This window comes from Numida meleagris, chromosome 18 (genome assembly GCF_002078875.1).
Source record: "Numida meleagris isolate 19003 breed g44 Domestic line chromosome 18, NumMel1.0, whole genome shotgun sequence".
In the NCBI taxonomy this organism is placed as follows: Eukaryota; Metazoa; Chordata; class Aves; order Galliformes; family Numididae; genus Numida; species Numida meleagris.
Genome location: NC_034426.1, coordinates 7968167 through 7988043, shown reverse-complemented (window position 1 = coordinate 7988043; position 19877 = coordinate 7968167). Strand labels below are relative to the sequence as shown.

Genomic DNA, 19877 nt, shown 5'->3' with positions numbered 1-19877 from the left:
AAACACGTTGCTTTTTCTGTTTCCTTTGGTACTTGTGGCATTCATCTATCTTGTCTTTTTGCCTGGTAACACCTTTACTAACCGGTGCTGTACACTTGAAGGGTTATCGCAACTTTCAGCTGTGCTAACTGGTAAGTGCTGTCTTACACAAATGTATCTGGAAGGCTAAAATAATGATGACTTCTCCTCTTGCCACTCATGTCTGAAGTCACAGTGTTGTCATAAAATACAAACACTGTATTTATGTTAAGTTTAACTGGAGCTAGAGAATGCTGAAAAACGCCCAAACTAAAAAGCAGAACATTTGCAAACACTGGGACTGAAATGCTTTTATTAATGAATGCCTGAAGCGTAGGCTATTACAATTCAATCTCATTTATAAAATACAGTTCATTGAAATGTAATCATAAATGTAATTTATTTCTGTGAACAGTCAAGACAACATGGAAGTTTAACTAATGTTTGTGTAACAGGCGCATTTTCACTACTCTGCTCTAAAAGAGCGCAAGTAAATTTAATATTACAGAGGTTACATTAATATCAACACAGTAATGTATGCGCTATAAAGTTTTTTCTTTTTTCTTGGTGCTGGGGTATAGTCTATATAAAGAAACAAAGACAACAGAGCTTTATGTTCCAGTCCAGCTGTATAGCGTCTGAAGGTTCCACACAGCAGGATTTTGTCAAATAAAATCTCTCACAAGTAGAATTATTAAACACACAGCATTAGTCAAACAGTCAAGTCAGAGAGGATTTTAATCTTCAGTGATTTGAAAATCCCTGGAGACTGCTGATTGGATTGAGGTTAAACTGTAAAAGGAGGCTGTAACACATACAGAAACTGATTTCTGAAGGTTGTTTTAAAGAGAGTTAAAATAAAAGCTCCTGTTCCAGACTCTGTTTGCTATACATATAAATTCTGAGTCCAAGATACTGCATCGTTTGCCAAATTAATTTATTTGGGTATTACAGGTTATTTCTTAGATCTGTTTATAACTGTGTTCAGTAATAACTACATTTACGTTGGCTATTGAGCATTGTCATTATAAATTCCATTTTCAAGTATTGAAAACTAGTTAAATTAATTCCCATTGAGCTTAGACATCTGATGGTGGTTATTTAAAGGGAATTATGTTTGTTTTAGTGTATGCGAATGTAATTTTGAAAGTTCTGATTTGATACGTAAGAGAATGAAATTGCAGCAGTTAGGATTTTTTGGACTAGTCCATCTGTGTGTATCACTCCTGGAAGATAGAAGTGCTTCTTACAGGAGTGTTTCTATCTGTGTATCTGATGCTTCAGATTCAGAGTGATTCATGGCATGGTTGTTCCTCGCTATCAGTGTGACTGCCAGGTGATACAGATAGAGACATCTGCATTATCAAGGTTGGCTTCTTTTGTATTTTTTTCCTAAGTGTGAATGGAGCAGTGCAGTTCCCTGTGGCAGGGATACGTATTAATTCTGAAATGCAGCTATTCTATAACAGTACCACATTCTAAAGCTGTTTTGTTCCAGCTACACTGGAAACAATGGACCATGTTAGGACCATACTTCTATGCAGAACAGCCTTCCTATGGAGTAGATGGGGCCTTAATGTGAAACGGCTCATATGAATGTGATGAAGCTCCATTGGTAATGCCTTTAACATGTGTGTCCATATTAAAATTGCCAAAGTCAATTTTATACATTGTTATGACACTAAAAATATATTTACTGTACAGCAGTGACTCCATTTTATTATAACACCTCATAAGTTTCTTATAAACAATACATGGATTTTGTTAGAGACATGCTGATAGCAGTATTTATTTAGCTTCATTGCCAGGCTGTTCGAGTTTGAATTGATTTTTGATTCAGGGACTTTAACATCTACTTGCAGTTTTCATATTGCCTGGTCCTTAGTTCCTTCCCATGCAGAAAGTATTTGTCCGAAGGCAGGGTAGATGTGTGTATACGTGGGCAATGGTGTAGGGCTGTGAGTTCTTCTACAGGTCAAAGAGACACGAGAAAAAACGTGCACACTTTTATGAAATCTTGTCCTGTCCTTGTAATAGAGTTGGGCAGCAGAAAGAGGAGCGTTATGCTTACTTTGTTCCTACCTTCGGGATGTGTGGAAACCTGCATTAAGCTCAGCTCTGGGTGAAAAGGTTTTATTTCAAATGCTCATTTGCAACATTGCATGTTTTTAATGCTGTATTCCACTACTGTAAATATCCTCATTTCCTGCTACTACCGAGGCATGCTGGAAGTGGCTTGCATTCTTTATGGAAAATGACTTTACTGGAAAATATATATTTAGGTTTGAAGCCTTTTTTTAAGTAGGTCATAAATTTTTACTACCTAAGCTGAACCAGGAAGTGATTCTTCAGCTGTGACCCATGCATGAGAGTCTGCTGCACTTTGTGAAGATGTTTATCTGGCGTTGCTTGGAGACACAACCAGCGTGGCGCCTCTCCTTATCTATCTCCATCGCTTGTTCTTCCTATCAAAAGATTTCAAGTACATGTTTATCATCTTTAATTATTTTTCCATCATGCTTTTTAGCTTCCTTCCGTCTTCCCATTGGTGACAACTTTGTCGTTGTAGTTAATGAGATATTTGTGCAGTTTTTTCACTTGGGATTTGTACACATGTCTATAAAAGGATGGCATACCGATGGCAACATTCTCACACAAAAACATTTGAAAAAAATATTCGTTTGAATGGAGCAAAACTTAATCAGGAAATATTTTCAAGGTGGATGGCAGGATCTGTAAAGATGGTGGATACATCCAAAAAAAAATTAGAGGTCAATGGAATGATCTCAGCTTCACTTAGAAAAATTGTAAGGTATTGTTCGCTGTGGGGTTTTTTTGAAATTTAATTGTTAAGAAAAGTTTGCAAAAATACAGTCACCTAAAGCTGCTGGACATTTGTCCCTCAGTGCATACGTATTAGTTGGATGCATCACAAAGAGAATATACCCTCAGGGATTAAATGCACTGTAACTCCAGATGCTGTTCCAGAGTCACAGTTTAATCTTGAAGGGACAAGACTGAGTTTAAAGCTTTGTAACACAGGAAGTTTATAGTATGCACTAAAGGGAAGACTTGTACACATGGCAAAAGCACACTGTGTATGGGAGAGGCTTGCAGTAAGTCACGTTACATTAAGGGCTTTTTTGGACAACAGAGTGGAAAAGGAACCTGGTAAGTGTCCCATCTGCAGGAGGTGCTGCAGCGGAACTGGTCATACATCTAAACCAACAGTCTCTAAGACAGAAATCAGTAGGGCAGCAAGAAGTAGAACGATCTGGCACAGAATGATCTGACTCTATTTCAGACTGCTCTGCAGGCATGACTTGAAAACTTTACATTAACTGTAGACACTGATTGCTGTTCCTTTCTTTGGTGTGACTCGAATTAGATACAATTTTTGGATAGCTGAGGATATCTACAAAACTAATCTGGAAAGCAGAAGCATTGTGTAGATATGCAGCTGAGTGTCTCCAGTGGTGAATTGGTGCCTTTCAGAAGTTTTATACTCTAACCTGTAGATGAGTAATTTATGTCTTACTCAGCTGAAAAACCAAAACTTGCAGAACTCTGCTACAAATAGATAATGGAAGAATTAAAGGGGTGCGGGAAGGCTAGAGTATCTGCACAGAACAACACATCTGAACTGGCAGAAATAGAAAACCCCTAGAGCAAGGATTTTGCGGCCGTTCCTGATCACACTAAGTTTGGTCTCACAGCTGCACTGAATCTGTATGGGCAGACATTTCCCTTAAGCTGCAACAAATGTGTTGTTGAAGGGCTTGGGTACTCAGGTGTGCTGTCATACCTGTAAATTCATTCCTGCTCTGTTAAGAAATGTGTGCATCTGTGAGTGTATTTATGAAAAGCAGAGTGTATTCCCTCATACAGGGAGGTTTTTGACACTTATCAATCAAGTAATGATGCTGTTACATTGTCAACTCAGCAGAAGAACACTGACCAGGGAGAAGCTGTCTGGTCTCTCACATCAACGTTTTCCTTTCCTCGGAGGAGATCTGTTTCTTTCTTGCTTAGAGCTTAGTACAGAAATTAGTTATGGCAAGAAAATTTTGATGAATAAAATGAAATTATAGAAAAAAAGATGCTGAGTTTTTTTTCCCTTTGGTTGTGTGTAGGGCAGGCGGAACATCTATATTGTCTTCTAAAACCTGGCATGTGCTGTGCTTCTTAGGGATGCACGCATCTTTTTTTAATGAAGATTGTTTATTACTGTTGTATGAAACACTGACAATACGAAGCTCTCTTCTGGTTACTTCAATCAATGCCCTCTTAAAATTGGCTTGTAGTTTAGTACTTCCCTCTCTTTTGTTTGCGACCGGTGGCCGTGGATAGATGGCTTGATGCCTGCAGTGGGTTTCATGAGCAGAACTGATGTGGGACTGGGTTTGGTGGGGGAGGGAGGTTGCCTCCCTCCCTCTGCCTGTAAGGGGTCTTTCATTGTTCATCACCACACCTGTGAGATAGGGACCCTGGGACAAATTCTTACTGTCCAGCAATGCTCTCACTTGGAATTTAATAAACACTTCTGCTGTCACACCTTAAACCATCTGAGCTCTTTTCTGTTGTATGTGCGATCAAATATTTATTCCCAAATGCTGTACATCAGAAAGTGCTGCCTTGGAGTAGCGGAGATCAGTTATTCAGGTAGTAAAGATGTGTGAATGCAGCTGGCAGATGAAGTCACCAACATTATGAATTCCCAGGCTGTCCTTACTGCCACAGGCAATAACTGACAGGCCTGAGCGGCCGGCGGTTTCCCGTTACGGGCGCTGGTAGGGCCCGAGGATCCCAGTGTCATGGATACTTGAGCTGCCCTGCTTGAGTGGAGCCGGCCAGCGCTGCGGGGCCTCGCGCAGAGAGCTGTAACCGATCCGCGCTGGAATCCTTGACCCGAACCTGTAATTACCTGGACGGTATAAAGGTGGTTTGTTGTTGCAGATAGAGATTGCGCTCAGATCCTCCGAGCATAATGCTGAGCTTTGAAGCCGGGGAAGAGCTTTGGCCCTTGGTCTGTTCTTCACAGCAATCGAGAGGTTTTAATAATGGTCATATAACAAGCTGCTCTTAGGGGGCATCACCTGCGCAGTAACAAAACACATGCCCAGCACTGATGTGTTGTTCTTCTGCACTCTGTCAGCTTAAATTTAAATGTGGTGAAGTTATGGTTCTTTTCTGTAATGACTGCCAAGCAAATTCTATTAATGAGATACCTATTTAGAGCACTTAGTATGTTTCTCGTTTGAAAAGTGTTTTTTGGAGAATTTCCAGGATAAAGTTTGGGATATGCTCAGGTTTTCTTTTAGTGGTGAAATATCACACGCCTGCATGTGTGTGTGCTTCCTCCATGCTATTTGGCTGCTTCACTAAATAAGTGTGTGTGTGTGTGTATGCATGTGAGCTGCACAGTACAGAATTCTGGTACTTAGATTTTTTTCAACTTGATCTAGTTCATCTGATTTGAGAAAATGTTATCTGATGATTTCTGAAGAGGGCCTTGAGACAGAAGCGAATTCATCAGGCTCCAAGATGCCAGTGCAGTATACATGATTACATCTAGCAACAGCTATGCCCTATAGACTATGAAGATGTGAAGAGAAATTAAAACGACCTGACACTACTGACTGGGCACTTGCTTCTGGATCGTTGCCTGGCTTGGGAAAAGACTCAGCTGCAGGGATACATGGAGTGGCATTAATGTCTTGAAACACTGGTGGGTGTTTACTGCAGGCAAGAGGAGTATACTGAAGAGGAAGTGCATGGGACAGTGAGCAGCAGCAGATTTATTCTATAGTGATTTATTTTTGCCTCTCTCCGGTGGTTATCGGTAGGTTTGCCTGCCGATGGCTCTGTGCAGCGTGATGTGGGACTCTGCCCCATGCAGGTGACAGGGTTGGCTGCTGCTCCTCATCCCAGATTGCCTTGGGTTTTGCTGAGGAGCCTGGTGGCAGCTGGAGCAGTTCATCTCTTCTAAAGTGGTCGTGCTTTGACGTGTATGTGTCCAGTAGCTAAAAAAAAGAAAAAATCCCAGAGGATTCTCCCAGACAATAAACCCAGTGCCTTCCATATTGCCATCATGGCTAGATGGTAACGTAACTGTGACCTAAGCAGTGTACAAACCAGGTACTGGATAATGGGAGTTTTCTTCATCTATGGAGATGAGTCGCAGCGAGGCCTCCGGGGATTACGTTAATGGTCATTGGTGCAGTCCTCTGCCACTCGAAGACAGTTGTTCTCATGTCACACAACCCGCCTGATGCGTGTTCCAGCGGTCCATTAATGCAGACAGCAGAGTGTCTTATTGCTTAAGTGTTACATACTGACTTCCAGCTGGGAAAGCCACCTTCAGTTCATATAATGGCTTGTCAGCTGAAAAATAGTGTGCTAGAGCACGCTCTGTTCCAAGCATACAAATGCCTCTTGTTTATCTATGGGGAAAAAAATCCAAAATGCACAGTAGTATTTTGCATATCAGTAGCTAAAGCACACTCATTCAAAATATAAGTTTGCCTTATATACCCTTTTATCGTCCTTCATTAACAGTTGTTGTTAGTGTTTTGCACAGATAGCTTTAAAGCTCAGAGTAAGTGGAAAGTGTTGATTCTAATCATATCTGACACCACAATCTTCTGTGGAACAACACATGAGCTGAGAGTCCCGATGGGCTCCTGTAGGATACAATATTTATTATAGCTTGAGATCTGAGAGCTCCTAGCTACTGTTAAACTTACTACAGATCCAGAAACCTCAGTGTCTGTGCTTGTGTTTTTATAGCTTGCACAGAAATAACGCACTGCACTGTACAGCGTTGGCAAAGAAGCGTGATCATTGACATTTCTGTTCCTTTTATATAGTGCTTAGAGAGATAATTTTGTGAATCTTAATAAGTCAGTGTTGCATTATATGCTCATCTGTTCATCTAGAGTGTTTGAAATGTTCTTAAAACGTTACTAGATGTGCAAGTTAAAAGGTGAATATTTGACCATCCATTTGCAAATGAATTTTAGAGTCAGGATTTTTCAGGCAGAGCTTTCGTTTAGCAAATTTTCCAGTTTATGATAAGGAGGGAGAGCACAGAACATCAGCCCCTGTCCTCAGGGCTCTGGGGGCTCTTTCTTTTGTCTTCCAGCTTCCCCCTGCCTGTCAGACACCCAGAGGCTTGGTGTCCGTGGCCCTGGAGCACAGCACCTGCCTCAACACTGCATTGATTGTGCTGGTCTCTTCAGAGCAACTAAATCTGTAGGTGTATGACTGGGTGTGAAGCAGTCTTCAAGAATGCTTTTTGGGGTTTATTTTTTTTAAAGAGGATTGGGAGTGGTGGGGCAGCTGCTGAGCAATGTCTGCTGGTTTCATACTCGTTCCTAATTTCTTTTTTTTTTCAGTTCTTCATTAGAAGGCAAAAATGCACCAATTTTCACCACTGTTATTCCAAAATTAGCTTTTGCTCATTAGAGTGTAATACAGATGTGTGAGCAGAAGCGTGCATGAGTTTAGTTATATGCCATATAAAACCGAGCTGTTGGGTGTGATAAATTAGCCAGGTGATTGGTGTGTCCTTAAAGTGAGTTTAATACGTTGAGGGTGTGTTAATCACTGCCTCCTCACTGTCTTCTCCTTGCAGGAATAGGGATGTCCTCTGCTGGAAATAAATATTTATATCTAGGTTGAAATATAGTCAGTTGATATGTACTTGTATATATATTTTATTGCCTCAGTGACGTAAGGAGTGAAAAAACAGATGGAAAATATTTTGTTTTTCTTAATTATCCAATGCTGTGAAATACCCATCGGCTTGCAGCCGCCTTGGCTCCTCCCCCTGCCTTGGCCTCCATCCCTGGCGTGATCCCAGCCCATATTTAATAGTGCTTTATCCTCTGCTTGTGCTGCATTTAACTTTCACTTTTTATTAGAACAAAAGCTAAATTGGGTGCTGGTTAGCACTGGGGCTATGGGTGGAGAGCTGCAAAAAAACAGAGCTGGTGCCAGCAAGCGGCTGCTGCAGAGCGGCCAACATTGGGTGAGCCTCGCTGGGAGCAGGGGAAGGAGCCCAGGCGAGTCCCTGTCCTCTTCTTGTCCCTGTCTGCAAGTGGGGATCTGCTGGCGGTGCCCCCAGCTGCAGGCACCGCTGAGTGCTGGGGACAGCCTGCCCAGGGCTCGGCTGCCGCGAGAAGGATGCGGAATGCTGGAGGGAGCGTGGGGAGCCAAGTACTGCATGCACACACGTAAGGCGTGTGGTGCTGTTCCCCTTGTGAAGGTGAAAACAAGCAGGTCACAGTTAGTAAATGACAGAAAGCAGACTTGGGATTATTCACATCATTAGCACAGGATTTCTCCAGATAAGAGAAATGGGATATGAGCCTGTACTGCCCTGAGGCTGCCTTCGGTTTACTGCGCAGGGCGTCGTCCTTTAAAATGGAGCGAGAGCAGGGAAAAGAAAAAGGTGGTAATATGACTAACATATGGTTTTCTCTGGAGTTCAGCCACAGATTTTAAGGCCTTGGAGTGGATTCCTCAGGCCTTCGTATGCTATCCCAAAACCAACACAAAAGCCTTTCCAAATACGTTTTATAAGCTCTGTGATTGTAATAGTCCTCCTATCCAAAATCCCATGTCCCCGGGTCGAGCAGGGCGCAGGCCTTTCTCTTCTGCAATCCCAGGCTTGCCAAGTCTCCTTGCCTGGTGTTTCCCTCCAGCAGCAACGGGCAGCCATTTGTGTCTGATGTGCAGAGTAGCTGTGGGGCTGTCCAGCACAGCTGCTTTCCCTTGAGCTCACATCTGCTCAGAGCGAGTGGGACCTCCATGTGCTCGCTTACCCGGGCTTTTGTCCTAGATGCAGCTGGCCCTGGCTGTGTACAGCCCACCTGTATTTCTGGATAATTCATAGAATTTGCTAGGCAGTGGCACAGAGGCCCGGTGCTTGCTCATGAGTATCTGATTGGGTTTGAGCATTAGTTTTGATGACCGGCTGCTGTCACGGTCTCTGTTTTACTTTTCCGTTTGCTGAGTTATGGTACCATTAATGAGAGAAAAATGCAACGCAGGAAATGCACACTCTGCAGTTCATTGCCTCTTGTTATTAGGACTGGTTTCTGGTCCTGACTGTACTGCTCCAGGAAGGGAAGCCTCCGGGAAGACTGAAGCAGTAGAAGCCACAGGTGCAGTAAAGATCTTGCTAGCTCTTTACCTCTTCAAGTTTTTACCTGTGTTATCTACAGCACGAGTGGTGAGCGATTTAGTGAGTGTTACACTGTTTGACTGTCAGTTAAAATATGCTTTGAACGTGTAACATTCTCTGAATATATTTGTGATTGAACGTTAAATTCTGTAATTGACCATAGATCATCTATGAGGTTGGTTGTGTTCTTTGTGATATTTTTTTAACAAACTGAAAGTTGCCATGAAGGAGAGAAAAGGAGATACTGTTGTGCTAGTCTTTGCTTTGTTTGTGTGGGTTTTTTCTCCTTCTTGAGCCTTAAAAATGCAAGCGAGCAAGCAAGCAACCAAATAAAACCCAGCAACAAACAGGATGCAGTGGAAGTCTTGCATGGAAGGACATTTTGCCACTGAAGTTAGATAAAAAATTCACTATATCATAAGCGAACCATTTCCCCCTTGATTTGCCTCCAAAATATGAGGAAAAACATTGCAGATGCATTATGCATTTTACAAAAGAACATATGCACGCATTTAAATCATTTACATTTCATCTTTGCTTTCTCTTATTTTTAACCCATATTATAGTGAGTGACAGCATGTTTGGAAAACCAAGGCTGAAAGCAGAGCTTAAACTTTCATGCCCAGTAAGTTAAACTGCAAGCAGTGCTTCACTATTTCATGATTTTATTTCAAAGTTTTGCTTTCTCTCCACTGAAACCCGTGACTGAAAGTTTGAGAGTCTGTGGCTTGTGAATAAAGATGATGTGCACACGGTGTGTGCTGGTCCTGCAGAGCCTGCGAAGCAGGAGCCCATCCTCGCTGAAGGAAGATACGTAAGTTTGTGCCTGAGGATGTTCTGCATCAGGGCTCAGTGAGGCTGTTAGTGGTTCAGTTGTTAGTATCGAGCCCTCCACATGCTATAAAATCCTTTTCAGTAGGGGGGTGAGGAGGGCAGCAGCTCTGTGATGCAGCACCTCAACATGGCTGGTTTCCAGCACTGCCCTGCTGTGTGTTCAGGCAGCAGCTTCTGACTGCCCTGCTTACAGAGCTGGTAGGTGAAAAAGAATTGCAGTCACGGACGTGGTGTTTTGGTTAATGGCATCAGCAAGCACCACTTCCCCCATTGCTATGAGCGGACAAATAAAATTCAGCTCTATTGGCCTAGTTGTGGCTGTTTAATCACACTTCAGTGCAAGACTGTGCATGCCATGAAGTGCTGATCGTGCGCTCTGCAGCGATGCAGTGTGGCGAGGAGCGATGATCCCATCAGCTGCCTGGCAGCCTGGGGGCAGGTGAGCGCGGGCGCGTGGCCATGCTCGCTGCTGCCTTGTGGCCTTCCCTGTGGCCTGGCCTGTGCTCTCCTGGCCTGGCTCCTTGCAGAGCTGTGCAGAAGCCTCAGCACCAATGTCTCCATCTCTGGTGGGAACAGGAGCACCCTGGTAGGACTAGGGGTTCAGTGAGAGTCTGGGACTTACGGAAGTTGTGTGTTTGGTAATGTAGATTTGAAAGTTAGACACTTACACACCTCCTGACAGCTTGTAGAAATTTTTCCTCATTGTCTTCACCTTCTTGTGAAGAGTCAAACCCAGAGCTCTTCAACTATTTTTCTAGTAAAGGATTGACTTAGAATTGTGGACATGATTGGGAGGACCTGTAAGTTGCTTGTGTATCCATCCTTCCACACTTAAAGCCAAGACGTGAAAGTGGAGAGGTTAAAAAAATATTGCTGATACTGAAGCAATTATATTTGGAGAACATACGCTTTGGTTTTACATTTCTGCTTCTAAAAGGTGCCATTTCCCGTGTTTGTCATTTAATTTAACATTCTATATATTTTTAAACGGCTGTATGATTTGAAATCTCCAGATGCGATGCTTTATGCTAAATGAGGTTGACAGTTCAGTGATGTGGAAGGCCATTATCTCACCTTTGTGCTTCTAAACTATAGCCACTTGCCTTTGTCTGTTCATAATGCATTTATTGCATTACAGCATAGGAATTTTTAACACCTATTGAAAGCATGAAGTATGCCATACCGATGAGCACTTTAAGATGAGCAAAAAACCAGAACTGATCGTGTTCTTCAAGTTTGTTTTTCTCCCATTGCCTGCAGTGGGGACTCCTTACATGGCTGATGAACTCCAGTAATAAAAGTGGACTGGAAACAGTCTGTTACATATTGCTGAAATCTCAAATTTCACAATGGGCAACAATTTCCTGTGTTAACTACCATGGGCTGAGGTGTTATCTTTAAGGTGGCACTGCAGGGCAAGTGCCTGGTGGCCCTCTGCTAGCTGGGTGAGATGTTCCTCAGCTGATCGAGGGCTTCCAGGCCACGCCATGGGAAGACCCCAGAGTTTTCAAGCACACGGTGGGGTGATTTCCATAAATCCTCTGGTCACTCCTGGTATGGCTAATGTATCCTAAAAGACTGTGATTTGGTTTAAAAAAAAGAAAAAAGTGTGATTTTAGGATAAGATAGTAACATTGTAGATGATTACCTTGAGGTTAATTGACTCAAAGCTACTACTCTCATTTTAACTGGATTTATTAATACTATACGTCCTCATCTGATGTATATTTATTTGTGAAAGGAATTCATGTATTTTCACAAGCTTTACATGTAAGAACCTGCACAAAGCCTGAGCGGCTAAGAAGATGAAGAGATATATTTTTTTTGTTCTAAAGAGTCCAAGATGTTCCATTTTGATGTTTGGGGACTGATACGATCCCATTCCCACAAACTGGCATCCCTCTGGGAAGGTACCATTTCCATTTGTTTCCTCCCCTCAGAGGGAAATTGGCTCCCTGTCCTCAGGTTGTCATGGGATAACGTAATGGGATAAGGGGTATACCTGGAGAAATGAAGACCTTTCTCCCAGCTGCCCTCCGTGGTGAGCCCCACTGGCCTCAGTGCCACGCTACAAACCAGTGACCCAGAATTCAGGCTTTTGTGTCCTATGGCTGTTGTCCTGAGTCAGCAGGTCTCCTATCGAATCATTTTTCTACAAACATGGAAAATGGATAATCATTACTTGGTCTGTTAGAGCTCAGTAATACAAGAATAGGTCATAAAAATGTCACTTGTGTCTTAAAACCTAACCAGCTAGGAACTCTCCCTCTTGTCTAGTCTGGCCTGCAGTGCCTTTGATCACTGTTTTCTCCTCTTCCTTGGTACCCCAGCTAACTTCATAGTTTTCCCCTTTTTCCTTTGCCGTTGTGACAGTGCTCTGCTGCAGATTACAGCTGTGCTCAGGCACCATAAGGTTTATATGATTAGTCAGCATTTGGTTTCCATATATAGCAAAAGTGCGTCTGGAGAAAATATTCTTATACATATTTCCAGGCAGTAGGATCAAAGAGCTCTCTAGGTTCTCAGTTTTAATTTATCTCTTCGTGCTCGCTGTATAAGGAACATCAAAAAGAATCCGTGTTTGCAGGAGGGAAGGGAGGGAGCCCTTTGCTGTGTAGCTGTGGGAGCGCCGCTCACCCAGGCCAGCCTCCAATCCTAGCCTTTGTCCTCGGTGGCATTGCTGAGATGCGAACTTGGTTTTTCATGCCTCCGTGTTCTGTGCAGGCACCACTCCTTTCTGTTCTTGAGTCCTGTGACCTTTCCCGTTCTTGTTTCCCCGATGCTCCTTTGGCCCCGGCCGCTGAGCTCCCGTTCCTCCGTTGCAGCATTTCCCATGGCTCTCCATCCCCACGTTGGCTCCTCTCCTGCCGTAACACGTGCCACATTCGTATGGTTACATCTCATCCTCTGAATGCTTGTTCCATCTCACTTTTGTCATCTCAGTGATTACCCCTCATACTCATAATATCTCTCAGTATTTGCTTCTACTCGAGAAGCTCATCCTTCAGGTGTCAGCTCCCCAAGCATGCCAGGCCTCTCTGAGACTCTGCATCTGCCAGGATGTGCGGCAGATAACCCACCGTGCTTGGAGGGAATCTGCCGTGAGCTGGGGGGGCTGTGTTGTCGTACTGGGGGCTCTATTCATGTCAAGTTTTCTTGCACCTCAATTAGATCCTTATTTTCTGTATCTTTTATTAGATTTGCAAGGCAGCACTTTGTAAACTTTTGTGGTTTACACGGCAGCATGGTCGCTGCTGGGGACAGGCATACACTGTTATTAAATAAGCAGTGTACTTCAATCCTACCAATCCCTGTGGCATTTTTGTATGAGTAAATATTCTGAAATATTAGTATATAACAATGTGCCAAGACATCTGAGACTTTTTTACGTCACATTCTTAGAAAAGTCTTTTTTTTTTCCCTGCTGATAGAAGATCTGCATTAAAAAAATGTAATGGTTTGATTTCAGTCATCCACTCAGCATTTCTGAGCTACTTGCCAAATGATCCCAGGTGTGGGATTGCAGCAGGTAATTTCCTGCGCTGTATTTGCGCGGATGATTTTCTGTGTTAGAAGATGATATCGGCTCACCTGGCCTCTCAGTGACAGAGAAATCCTTTGTTTATTCATTTAGTAGGCAGATTAACCCTAATGAATATGGCTTCCTGGAAATAGATACAGGGGACAATAGCAAAGTGAGGAGTGGGGAGAAATGGGGCAAATTCCCTTTTCTTTCTTCACTTGTAAATAATGGTAGCTTTCATGGCAAAGTGTTTTAAACGAGAAAGGAACGTGAAATATGTCAACCAGAAATTCTTGATTTTAAACACAAATCCTTTCTTTTACGGTTCAGGAAGGTGCTGGGGATTTCATAGCAAGTCTGGTGCAGTTGTACTGCGTTGAATCTGGTTGGATGTTTTCCCATGTCAGAAAGTAGATGAAGCAGGCATGCCTGAGACCTCGCACAGAGTGCTGCTTAAGTCCTCCCCGGTGGAGGATGCGAGCGCGTGTCTCACGTGGCTGCTCTTCGCTGTTTTGTGGAAGACCTGTTGGGTTTTGCGTTTTGTGAATTAGCGGTTAGCGATAAAATCTTCCTTCAAAGGCATCGTAAGTTTTACTAGGTGAATGGAGAAAGGTGTTAACTGTAATGGCTTAAATTATTTCCGTCTATTTCTTTTTGTTTCTTAGGAGCAAAAAGTCTGGACGGACGTGTCAACAAGTACGCTGTGTCTGCTGTCTGAGCAGCTGGGCTATAGAAGAAGGCTGTGTTCAGACAAGGGTCACGCTGTACTTTTTTTTTCCCAGTCATTCTCTTATCTTGAGTTGACACAGAAAGCTTCTTGAAAGCCATTCATACAGTGCGGCTCGTTGTGTGCCAGCAGTAGGATGCGTGCGTGTCTTCCGCACGCGGTCTGTCCGAGCCATATGAAAGGCTGCGCCATCGTCAGTTTTATTTAAATAAATGAGTGGGTTAAGTGATGCTGCTGATGTGACACTGGACTGTAGTTCCTAACAGTGCTGGAATCTGCCTGGAAGGGTGCTCAGTGTGGATGCAGAGCCCTGAGAAGCCGAGGGAAAGGCGGTCACTGGCTTCGAGGGGTATAAGTGAGGCTCAGCAGTTAGCGTGGTGCTGTCACGCGCAGGTTCGCTGCGGTATCGCTCCGTCTGTTAGAACAGTGTGAGTGAATTATTCAAGCTCGGAGTGAATAATGCAACGATGAATTAAGTTGTGTGCGTGTTAGTATATGTGTATGTTTTTATGTATGCACACGGAATAGTTCATATTTTAAATGAGGGAAAAACGCTGTGGTTTGCTAACTCAGATCGCTGTTACAAGCTACTGGTCAAAGTGTAGACATAAGTACAATGAATGGTTTTGCTGTGTTTGTGAGAGGAGCAATTTCTTGCATTTTTATGTGACTGGTACTTGAGATACATTATTCCCAAGACATGAATGTGTAGACACAGATGTGAAAATCTCTTAACTTCCAGCCAAACTTTTCCAGATCTTATCACTATAATTTATTCTTTACTCTCTGTAGACTAGAAAAATGTCTTCTTTCACATAACTTTATACATCGGAGGAAAAGGAAAGTTCTCTCCTACCACATGCGAAGTGTTGAAGATAGGATACTGTTGGCTTTAGCGTGCTGACTTTTGTAGTCGCCTGTAAAAGCTCCAGAGCTTCAGAAGGGAAGTGAAAAACCAGAATTTACCTTTCCGTGAAGAATACAAGTTTCCATTGTTTCTGACTTACCCTGCTGGAAGTATAAATGTGCAGGAACAGATAATTTTTTGAAAGTATACATTTATATATGGGTGTGTATGCGTGTATGGGGCAGCAATAAATTACAAATGAATTTGTTTGCTTTGTGTGGCGATTGTTTCATCCTTCTTAAAGCTACTATTTACATAACCTTTAACCAAACGGAGAGTAGCCAAAGCATTGTCAAGAGTGGGAATTGTTTTTCTGGCTGGTGCTCGTGACAACTCAGTTCCCTGCAGTTGTGTGGCACAGCGTGTGCTCCTGCTGTGCGGTAACTGACCGTGTTGAGATGCGGACAACTTGCCAAAGTTTTTCTTTTCTGCACGTTAGAGCTCAAAATAGATGTGTGTCACATTAGATGTCATTAGAATAGTGCTTGTGATAACTAAATAATAGATTTAATACTAAGTAATTATCTTCAAAGATGTCGCCACGGTTGCAAAAGAAGAACGTCACAAATTGCCTTTTGAAACAGTGTAGACTGTCTGCATTAGCAGGGTTTTTTTTTCCCTTTAGCAAAAACCAAAGGACAACAGTCATTATACGATTCTGTACTTTAAGTATTTTCATAATCCAACATAAATTGGCCCACCCAAGGATTATGTCTGTCTTATAAGGATGTGTTTATATAGTCATTGGGTGAAAGATTGCAGAAGTTGAACCACTAGTTTTGAAAGCCGAGCCAGACCAGGAAAAATCAGGATACAATTTGGCACTTATGGAGACTAAATGATTTCCTTTTTAGCTGCTGATTTCTACTGGGAAATGTATCCTTGGACTGAAAATTGCATCCGGAAAAATGTTTATGTAGTGTTTTTCAAATGACTGATTATTCCTCTAACCTTTAACACGCACTGTGTGTGATTTTTGTTCCTTATTAACTCTTTCACAACCAAAGGAATGACTTCCTTCACTGTAAGTAAAATTAAGTGTATATTTCACATCATGCAATATTTTAATGCTGTAATGACACAAAAGAAGACAAGCCAGGGATTTTATTGAGTCAGTAGCACTGGGAAATCCGGCTCATCTTCTCTGTCAGGCTTTCCTGGAAGATGCGTGTCCCCACACGACAGCGAGTCAGACAGAGCACAGTGACATTTTATCCTGATTACTGCAGAGAAGGAGAGCAAAAATGTTCTTAACATACCATTAGATGCAGTTTTCTGCTGGCCAGGGGAGATTTCCCCAGGGTGTGTGTCTGAGGTAGGAGGAACGTGCTGCCAACTACTGGCTGTTGCTTGCTGCTGAATGCTGTGCATTAACTCAGGGTGGGCTTGGGGTTTATTTGGGGGGCTGACTGATTGGTGCAGCTTTAACAAAGCAGGCAGATTCAGAGTAGCTCCACAGATGAATGCTGTTTGGAGTTAAAATGATTTCAGTGGTGTCTTTTTCACGTAAAGACACGCCATAACTCACTATGATCCCTCTAGCTGGTATCCTTGCATAGAACATATTTGTGTTTGGTTTTCTCCTACATCCAGAACCTCAGTGATGCAGGATGTGAATCTGCATGCAGGCTGTTGTAATCCTTGCCTGGGCTGGGTTTAGTGCAAGTGGCTGACCACGCTGCCCATAGCAGAGCGAGGAAGCTGCCGGTGACCTCGTGAAGCCACGTGTCATTAAAAGGCATTCCAGGCGATGTGCACGGAGCGAATCGCACACTAATAAATGGACATGTCTGCAGCATTGTTTTATCATGGCTGAGCTGACTGTGAATCATGGTACGTGTTTTCCTATGTAAAAACATGCAGAATTTCAAGATGCATTGAAGTAGTTCTGCAAAAAATATCACCCAGCCCATCACAAGTAAAGTACTCAGTAAAAATCGCAAGAGTGGAAATGGGGACGTTAAGACAAGCATAGCAAAGATAGTTTTATAATGGCTGTTCCTGATGGTCTCGTCTAAAAGGACAGGTTTGTATCCTGAGAGAGGAAGCGGAGTTGGAGAGAAACGAAATTCCAGTCCCACGGATCCCGATGAGTACGGGCAGAGATGTTCACTTCTGCAGCCTCACTGGGCCCCGTGCCGGTAGCACTGATGATCGCAGGGTGATGGTGATGGTCTGTCCTTCTGACATCAGCTGGGGAGCAGACGGTGAAAGACGAAAGCTGCTGTTACACATGGCAGCAGTAGTCATCGTTCCTGCCCTGGTGGGGTAAAGGGAGAACGTCTGGCAGCTGCCATTTTCTTTCATTTCTCCTTCCAGTTCTTTTTGATCATTTCTCCTGCAGCTTTGCTTTCATGCACATCAAGGAAGATCTGTATTTATAAGCAAACAGAGGATGCAGCCCCGCTTGCCTCAGATATCTTCTACCAGGAGCAGCAATTCCCAGGCAGTCCCTTTCATTTGAGGTAATAATGGTTTTAGGAAATACGCAGAATGTGTAACAGTCAAATGTCTTTTAGCCGCCTATTGATGGAGTGAAATTTGGCAGATGACAGGGAACCTTTCATTTTATTCCTGAAGTCTAAATAGCTTGACAGCTGTGCAGAGTCCCCTGAATTTACGAGAGCTGAATGTTGGGGTTTGGGGTTTTTTTCATGTGGAACCCAGCAGAGACTCTGACGGAAACTGTTGACCCTTCTTTGTGCTGTTTCTTCACTGTCTCGTCAAACATCTGGAAAGCAGCATGTTTGCAGTCATTTCACAACATAATTTTGCATTTACATCATGTGTTATCTGGTAAAAGTTTTCTTGTTTTTTCAAGGAAAAAAAAAAAGGAAAAGAAAAATCAGCAACTCGAAGGCTGCCATAAGGTCAAGTGGTGACGGTGGATGCTGCCTGTACTGAACATATGTTTAACTCAGAAAAGCTAAGGCAGTTCCCAAAAATTTGGTAACCATTATAGTACTTCCTAAGTCAGTTCCGGATGTCAGGCCCTAGGTGGAGGGGGATGGGGCCGCGCTGAGCGTTCTCCGGCTTTCCACGAAGGGGATTTGGTCTGGCAGCTGATGCAGCCAAGGAGCAAATCACGCAAGGCAGAGCTAGACAGGAAACGCTTCTGAAAGTGCTGTTTTGAGAGAGGATCATGAGATCAGGCAAGAAGCTGTGAACTTTACATGCAACCAAGGGCAGATAGCATTGCGCTAGCCACCTGAGGGCTTAGAAATAAGAAAGGAAATTAAAGGATCATTTAAGTGGAGTGGGACCAGACAACTTAAATGACAATTTTCATCTTTGAGAAAGGAACACTGAAGTATATTGAATTCTTTGAAGTAAAGTAGCACGACTGATGTAGCGAATATTTTTCTTACATTCCATGCTCTGATTTAGCAGCTCTTCTAATACAACTCATCTCTGACTTTACTGAACCACCTATTTATAGTACTAACAGATTGTTGGTCTCCCTGGACCGAATGCTGTGTGCTCCTTTTAACAATCTGAAGTTATTTAGGTAACTCCTAAGTTAAAAACACATTAATTAATAAGCATAGGTAGCAGATTTTTTATTGTTACTTTGATTAACGTGAAGTAGTAAATGTTTTTATGTTGCTCACAGTAACCCCTTTAAATGTAAGAAGCTTGGGTGTGAGCCTAGAATCACTTAGAAGTTCATGACGAGTTAATAGCAGTGGTTATATCTCTTTCCTCGCCATCCATTTGGGATTCAGCCTGCTCAAGATTAAACCTTAATGTCAAAGCTGCTCTGTACCTGTGGTTCTCTGCTGCCTTAGGAATGGCTCAGCAGGAAGGGGTCAGAGCAGTGTGGTTCCTGCTGCTCTGGGTGCTGAGGAAGCCAGCCAGTACCTGGCAGAGCCCGCTCCTGACGGGGCTCTTGGAAAGCAGTGAAGCATACTAATGCTAATTCACTGGGTCATTATCCTTCCTTAGTTTAAATCAGAGTTAAACCTAGAGTCCCTAACCATGTTAAAATGCTCTCTCTGTGTCAGATACAGAAATTGAGATGCTATGGCTATACACCCCACCGCAGAAATACCAAAGAGTGAAGCACATGCAAGCATCAGCAGAGCTCAAAGTTTTGGCCATGCAGCATTTGCAGGTGCCCTTCTTGACCTCCTAGTTAAACCTGAATAGAATTTATATAGCCCAAAACATCAAGAAAATGAGTAAACAATGGTAAACGTGTTTTGTTGGTTTAGGGCTGTGGAAGGATTTAATGCTCAGCTTGAGCACGGGAGCCTGGTCGCTGGGTGGATGTGATTTCTGGACGCTGCCGAGCTGGGGAAGTAGGCGCGGTGCGAGATTCTTCTTTCTCTGTGATCTTTCCTTCTATGGCCATAATCGTTTATCTACACGGGCCAGGTTTCCAGGTACCATAGAGATGACTCTTAACAGGGAAAAAATTGTGGATGGCTGCAATTGTGGTTTTGGAAAAGCTTGCTCTGGGATTTTTGTTTAACAGCTATTGGATACGAGGATGCTTAGTTTGCTAATTTGGATGCCAATACTTAGTATGGTTTTACAGCTCTCAGTTATTTCATAGTGGTGCTGGCATTTGAACTACTTGGGAAAAAGCAGAAAGGTTTTGGGTGTGCATTCAGGATTTTTTCTGTGATGTGCTTGGCAAGCATGGATGTGTTCTTGGGATTTTGTACAATTTTAA

The 19877-nt window shown here is 43.0% G+C and overlaps 1 protein-coding gene and 1 long non-coding RNA gene across 8 annotated transcripts in view; both read left to right on the top strand.

Moving 5' to 3' along the window:
• Positions 1-19877, top strand: part of BCAS3 (BCAS3, microtubule associated cell migration factor) — a 312898-nt gene that overhangs the window by 144812 nt on the left and 148209 nt on the right. The gene's annotated exons all lie outside the window — the stretch shown is intronic.
• LOC110407801 lies at positions 8-18099 on the top strand. The gene is made up of 2 exons (XR_002444038.1): positions 8-1386; positions 1517-18099. It is a non-coding gene; the product is annotated as an uncharacterized LOC110407801 (long non-coding RNA).